At 36.8% G+C, this 8,444-nt stretch overlaps 1 protein-coding gene across 3 annotated transcripts in view; it reads right to left on the bottom strand.

The window, feature by feature from the left end:
* The window catches only part of LOC106868437 (retinoic acid receptor RXR), a 540,681-nt gene that overhangs the window by 309,869 nt on the left and 222,368 nt on the right, over window positions 1-8,444 (bottom strand). The gene's annotated exons all lie outside the window — the stretch shown is intronic.

Genomic DNA, 8,444 nt, shown 5'->3' on the forward strand with positions numbered 1-8,444 from the left:
TATACATGTGTGTGACTGAATATGAATAAATGTGTTTGCATGCCTATGTGTATGTGTATGTGTCCATGTGTGTGTACTGTTTCACGTATTTGATTGAAAAGCGCCAAAAGTGAGGTGGTCCTGCTGACCATACGGAAGGGTTTCCAGTATTGTGGTTGATTTAGAAGAGCTTGCAAAAACCTCTGTGTAGCTCCTGCATTTTGTGCGTGGTGTAAAACATCTCTGATGTTTATTTCACCTATTAAATTCTACTGTTATGTCATAATCACTTGTGACGCAACTATATGTATGTATGTATGTATGTATGTATGCATGTATACATACATATATACTTGCGTTTCTTTGCATGTATTAGTATTCGTGTGTACGTGAAATTTTCTCTCTTCCTACCATCTTAATTTTCTTTTGTCTCGTTTCCTCCACTGGTTAAATGTTGTTCACACACAAAAAAGGCATATACACAAATACATGTATAAAGATAGATAGGTAGATTGATAGATAGGTAGATTGATAGATAGGTAGATTGAGAGAGAGAGAGAGAAAGAGAGAGAGAGAGAGAGAGAGAGAGAGAGAGAAAGAGAGAGAGAGAGAGAGGTGTATGCATGTCTATGCTTATATACATCATTTCTAAAATGTCGTTTTTAATTTTCGCTTCAACATTCTTTCAAAATATCTCTTAAATATTCCATATCAGCATTCTTTCAAAATATTCTTTGAACATATATCAATTCCAAAATATCGTATTAAATATTTTGTCTCCACGTTCTTTCAAAATAACTTTTAAATATTCCATCTCAGCGTTCTTTCAAAATATCATTTAAATACATACATATATATATATATATCACTTGCAAAACAAAATATCGTTTGAAATAAACAAGATTAACAACTTATAATATACCCAAAGATGAAATATATCGAAAGATAAAGAATTTTAAAAAAATATCCAACAATTACGAACAGAATATCCAACAATTACGAACAGAAAATACAACAACGGACGAAGAAAAAATATTATATCCCAAAATGAATATACAATTATTTAACAAAGAGAGCAAAAAATTGATGTAGAATAAATATCCTAATAAACAAACATACACCCAAAATAAGTGGAAACAGAATGTACAAGAGATAAAACCCAAATAGAAAGCCTAAGAATGGAAAGAAAACACAAAAACAAAACATAGACAAAGAGTAAGATGGCCAAAAATGACAACAAATGAAGATACAGGAAATAACCAAAGATGAATCCGACTAAAAATACAATATTAAAAAAAAAAAATAATAATAATAAAGAAAACAGCAAAAATATAAACAATTCACTTCAAAGAACGTTGAACTAGGTGTTTTTATATATAACGTAAATACATCTTTAAAACATAAATAATCCAATTTTTGTCATTATTTCCGTTGTTTTGTTGTACTGGTTCAGCTAAAGATACTTTTTCAACACCGCGTGGGGTTTATACATACATATATACACATGCATGCAAATTCGCCAGTTGTAGCGACGTGGACCATCATGTTATTCTTAAGAATGACTGATGACTTGCGCGATGACTTTGTTTGAAGCGATTCCTATTTTATTAAAAAAGCACATTATATTTTTATGATAAAATATTATTAGGAATTGTATTAAAAAATTGTTAAAATATTTTGTGAATCGCAGAAGTACGTAAAACAAAGTTATTGCAGATAAATTTTGGTTTCAAATTTTGGCACAGTGCAGGCAATTTCGGGGGAGGGGTACATCGATTACATCGACCCCAGTGCTCAACTGGTACTTATTTTATTGACTTCGAAAGGATGAAAGGCAGAATCAACCTCGGCCGAATTTGAACTTAGAACGTACAAACAGACAAAATGCTGCTAAGCATCTTGCCCTGTGTGCTAACGGTTCTATCAGCTCGCCGCCTAACTAGATAAATTTTAACAACAAAATCTTACATGGACCCCGGTTGAGAACCGCTGGTTTAAAGTACAGAAGAGTTGTGCACGGTCAGCCTCACTCTCTTGTCCCTGACCATCTTCAGTCCACTGGCACAGACTGAGGATGGAAACAGAAGCAGTGGATGACCAAGATGTCTTATTTATTCATCGTGCTCTCTGCACTTCACAACATGTTGCTGCAGTCACCTTTCTTTCCGTTGAACTATGAAAGTTTCTTCCGCAGAGTCCGCCGGATGCAATCTTCAAATGGGTCAGAGCAAAACTGGGAACAATAGTAGTTAAGGGGTGGGTCCACAATCTTCAAAAAGCTGGAGCTCCTCAACCAGGGCCCCCACTACCAGATGCGGCTTAGATTTATATCCAGGACATACATACATACATACAAGCTATATGATGGCTGCCCTCTCAGTTTCGAACGTAACAACACTCCTTTGATCTGCGTTAGTACATTTTAAGGATCATGAACATAATGTAACTGTTCAAACCTGCCAATCAGCGCTACTTTTTACTGCATGTTGAGTACTACCACCTAATTGTATTTACATGAACAATGCTAAAGTTTTTTCAAAATTTTTTTAATAAAATTACTTCAAGTTTACATACAAGGTTTACGAGACCAGCTAGCGAGAGAAAACTGTATCACATACATCACACGTGTATTGAATTGTGTTGCAAAGCAGAACAACTTGATCTTTTCGAATATGAACGTTTGCACGAAGAAGAGTAAATACGATTTCTTTTACAAATCTTTGTGCTCTGTGTTATGTCTATCTCTGTCTGTCTGTCTCTGTCTCTCTCTTCAGCATTCTCGGTTTTCTGCAACACGACCTCAACATCTACAAAATTTGACACTTAGGCCGGATTTTAATTAATCCTTGCACCTAAGCTTTTGGTTTTGAAGGTCTGTGTTTGCTATTCTGTGAATCTCCAGATAACACTTGTTTCGGGGATGGTGAACTGTTTATGCTAACTAAATGACCACATCAATTTAGACAGTCTTTTTTTTTTTTACATGATTAGAGTCTCTATACTAGACAGCGCAAATGAACAACATACCATGCATCCTCCTAAACTAAAGAAGAGACGTGATCAGTACCAGGCGTAACTCGAGTAGACTGGCACACTATTTGATATAATAAACACGGAAATATGTATGTATGTATGTATGTATGTATGTATGTATCATCATCGTTTAACGTCCGTCTTCCATACATACATACATACATACATACATACATACATACTCACACACACACACACATACACATACACATACATGTATATGTATGAGTCTTACATAAATGCATTCAACGTGGGTACGTATGAATGTATGTATGTATGCAAAGCAAACGAATGTCTTAAGTAAATTCTAAACAAGATATCAATGAAAGTAAATAGATTCCTAAGAAACAGTTTCCCTCCCTCTTCATGAATAGTATTCAAACTGACAATAGATAGATATAATGTAGACAAATAAGGCGAAGTCCAACTAGTTCAGACGAAAAAAAATCATCTTAAACCAGGCTTTATCCTTCACTATATTTACAACACAGAATTGTTTGTTTTAAATTTAAAACATAGCCAACATAGAAAGCTTTTAAAACTCGTTTGACCTTTGTTTTACATACAATAAAAATAATAAAAATGGCCATTAGTCCATTAGTTAATTAAATATAATCTAATATGCAAGTTTACTGTGTATGAACTTGGGTTATTATTGAGTTTTGTTTTTTTGTTTTTAAATTGTTTTTGCACTTTATCTATATGACTGTTTTGTCTGGTCATTTAGATAGATAAAAGTTTGAGGTTGTTATAGTCATTCTTAATGATGATGACGTTGACGATGACGATGATGATGCTGTAGTTCTTTATGATGATGATGACGGATGATGGTGATGATGATGACAGTGGTGCTGGTGATAGAAGTGAACATGGTCATGTGATGAAGATGATGCCACCGAGGTCGATTTTGACTTTCATCTTTTCTGGGTCGATAAAATAAAGTATCCGTTGAGCACTGGGGGGGGGGGTCAATGTAATCGATTCCTACCCCCATCAAAATTGCTGGATTTGTGCCAAAATTAGAAAGACCCATCATTATCATCACCGTTGTTGTTGTTGCTGCTGTTTTACGTTCTGAGTTCAAATTCCTCCGGGATCGACTTTGCCTTTCATTCTTTTGGGGCTGATAAAATAAGTACCAGTTGAGTATTGAGTTCGAAGTAATCGAGCACTTGGACGGATAAAATCGACCAGTCCCATACCTAAAATTTCTGGCCTTGTGCCTATAGTAGAAATTATCATTATTATCATTATTATTATTATCATTATCATCATCATTATTATTATTATTATTATTATTATTATTATTATTATTATTATTATTATTATTATTATTATTATTATTATTATTATTATTATTATTATCATTATCATTATTATTATTATTATTATTATTATTATTATTATTATTTAAGGCGTCAAGCTGGCACAGTCGTTAGCATGACGGGCAAAATGCTTAGCGGCATTTCGTCTGTCTTTGCGTTCTGAGTTCAAATTTCGCCGAGGTCGACTTTGTCTTTCATCCTTTCCGGATCGAGGAAAAAAGTACCAGTTGAATACTGGGTCAATATAATCGACTAGTCCTCTCTCTCAAAATTCCAGGCCTCATTCCATTAGTAGAAAGGATTATTATTAAGGCCTTGTGCCTATAGTAGAAAAGATTATTATTATTATTATTATTATTATTATTATTATTATTATTATTATTATTCATTAAAGTGGCGAGCAGGCAGAATCGTTAGCTCGCTGGCGTCGATGTAATCAGCTTATCCCCTCCCCCAAAACTTCTGTCCTTGTGGCAAAATTTGAAATCATTATTGTTATTATAATTATAGTAATGGTGGTAGTAGTGGTGAGCCTGGGGTACCATCTAAAAGAATTTTAGTTGAACGAATTGACCACAGTACTTATTATTAAACCTGGTACTCATTCTATAACCGCTAAGTTACGCGGGGATAAACACATCAATACCGGTTGTCAAGCGGTGGTGGAAAGTAAACACACACACACACACACACACACACACATATCGGATTTTTCAATTTCCGCTAACCAACTCTGCTCGAGGCTATAGTAGAAGACATTTTCCCGAGGTGCCACTCAGAGGGACTGAACCTGGAACTATGTAGTTGGGAAGCAAACTTCTTACCACACAACCACGTGTTTAGACCAAATTCCAATAAATTCCCTGTTAAGCGATAATTTTCCCGTAGGGGCTCCCTAAAAGTACCTGCAGATGCTAGGATTACACAATTTTAGGGACTATGTTATGTATGTATAGAAAATTAAGAATATGGAATTAAGCTAAAAGAAAAAGTCACAAAAATGTATTTGCATATAATTTAGCCTATTTCCTCACAGAACCCTTAGTGACCTCCACGGATGGAATCCTGGTTGGGAATGCTCTTCAAGGTCAGTCGATCTGCTAGAAATAACTGCCGAACTTTCTTCAAATCGAACATTGTCTTAAATGAAAACAAACGAGAAAAAATTCATTTTACATAATGTTGTTCTACATACCTCTGAAAGACGGGAATGGCACGACAGGGTTCTTCAGATTAATGATCTACTCAGTGTTCACTTGGGGCTAAACAATACACACACACACTGGCACACACACGCGCACGCACACACACACACACACGCACACACACACACACACACACACGCATATAAACACTTACAAATTACAAAATGAAACAATAAAAAAGTAAAAACCTGAGACAGCGAGGAGGATCCTAAGTGGTCGCTCGTGGGTTAGCCACGACTGGAAAATCTTCGATTATAGTTCTGATTAACCAGGATTGATCTGGGTTATACAACAACAAATATTTAAAAATCAATCTCAATGTTTATAATTCTCAGTTTAAAGCCACATCTTTGTTTTGAACGATCCTCTACATATGGGATCTTAATCCTACCTATATGGAATTCTTGGAGGAGAACAGCTTTAGTTTTTTGCAATTCTACATGAGCTTATTCATTCTTATAAGATTATTAATTTGAAATAATAGCAGTAATGTCGAATCAGAGTAGGTGGTTAACTACTATTCTACATACCTCTGCACATTAATTACTGTCTTGAGTTTTGAAACTCATAGGGGCCGGTTAACAGGTTTCCATGGTGTATATGTGACCGAGGTGGAGGCGCAATGGCCCAGTGGTTAGGGCAGTGGTTAGGTCATAGGATCGCGATTTCGATTCCCAGACCAGGCGTTGTGAGTGTTTATTGAGTGAAAACATCTAAAGCTCCACGGGGCTCCGACAGGGGATGGTGGCGAATCCTGCTGTACTCTTTCACCACAACTTTCTCTCACTCTTACTTCCTGTTTCTGTTATACTTGTAATTCAAAGGACCAGCCTTGTCACACTGTGTCACGCTGAATATCCCCGAGAACTACGTTAATGGTACACGTGGCTGTGGAGTGCTCAGCCACTTGCACGTTAATTTCACGAGCAGGCTGTTCCGTTGATCGAATCAACTGGAACCCTCGACGTCGTAAGCGACGGAGTGCCAACAATGTGACCGAGATCACAAACATTCCACGTGAACGGGAATCCAGTTCGTTGCAGGGTTTCTCATTAACAGCTGAGTGGACTGGATCAATGTAAAATGAAGTGTTTTATTCAAGAACGCAGTGCACTGCCTAGTCTGGGAATAGAAGCCACGATCTTGCGAAGGCCGGTTACCTGGTTTCCAAGGCGTATATGAGACCGAGACCGCAACATTCCCCCTGAACAGGACGTCAGTCTTCTACAGGGTTACTCATTTACAACTGAATGGACAGGAGCAACGTAAAATGAAGTGTTTTTCTCAAGATCGCAGCTCAACGCCTATTCTGGGAATAGAAACCACGATCTTGCGATCGTGAGTGCAATGCCCTTACCACCAAGCTACACGTCTTCATCTCTGTTTAGATTAACCCATTAATGTTTGAACCGGCCATAACCGGCGAAAATGTTCTATGTTTTATGCTAAAACTGACCAAACCTAATCTCTCACATCTTCCCTACAATGTCATTCTAAAAGTATACAAAGGCACAATCGAAATCTTGAAGCTACAACATTAATTAAAAACAATGGAAATAAATAAGCATTACATTTGACAAAGAAATCTGAACTCTAGAAGATTAATGTTTACAATTCATCTTAATAAGTGAAGCAGTAAGTTCCCCTGGACGTTATTGTCTCGAAACCTAGAACTCATAAGACGGGTTATCCAGTTTCTATGGCCTACAAGCAATCGAGATCACAGCTTTCCTCTAAACAGGATACCAGTTCGTCGCAGAGTTACACTTTTACAGCCGAGTGGATTGGAGCAACGTGAAATGAAATGCTTGGCTCTAGAAAACTACATCGAGTCCTACGACTCACAAGACTTTTCAGTCGGGTCCTATGGCCTATAAGTGATCGAAATCACAGATTTCCCCCTGAACAGGACGCCAAGCTAAGTGGAATGAAGCGGGAATCGAAACCAAAATCGGTCTGGGAATCGAAACCGCGATCTTGCTTACCACTAAGCTACGCGCCTTCATCTCTTTTCTAAAATGGAACAATATTTTTAAAAAGTATTTTTAAAATGTATGTTCTCAGATACTTTAAATGATTACATTCATGTCTTCCCATTTTTGAGAATAGAATTCTTATATTTTTTTCTGTCTTTTATTTATCTAACTATAAGAAGGATCAGAGATTTAACTAGGGGTCCTACTGAGAATTCCATAAAAATATATTCATGTAACTATAGGGATATCGCCAACCTACGATGTAGCTAATTAAAAAACAAAAAAAAAAACAACAACAACAGCACAAAAAAGCCTCATACTGTATGACGTTGGTATACCGACTTAGCAACGTACTGTTATCAACGCACACATATATACGACAGATACTAATTAACAGCTAACTGATGTGCACTGATATATCGATAAGGCTGTAATAATCAACACAGCAGCTCTCACCAAAATCGACAGTGGTGCCACATATAGAGCGATAGGCAACACTGTGTTACAAACAAAGGGGCTACTCATTACGGAGATACCGTTGTCGGAAATATGAACCCGCAGACATCAATAGGAGCTGATGCACTGCTTAACTAAAACAGCAACACTCGCCAGCAGGGATGCAAGAATTTCAATATCTGATCCAATCAGCTTTGTCCAATAAATGCGCATGCGCACACACTCACATATGCACACATCTTTGTGTCTCTGCATTTATACACGCACAATTACTATGTACTAATAGATATGTACAAATATATTTTTATATGCGATATATATATATACATACGTGTGTATGTGTGCGCGCGCGTATGTACGGGTGAATACACTCATACACACACACACACGCCAATGCATACGCACATACATACATGCGCACACACACACACACACACACACACACACACACACACACACACATATATATA

Source organism: Octopus bimaculoides, chromosome 1, assembly GCF_001194135.2.
Source record: "Octopus bimaculoides isolate UCB-OBI-ISO-001 chromosome 1, ASM119413v2, whole genome shotgun sequence".
Classification (NCBI taxonomy): domain Eukaryota; kingdom Metazoa; phylum Mollusca; class Cephalopoda; order Octopoda; family Octopodidae; genus Octopus; species Octopus bimaculoides.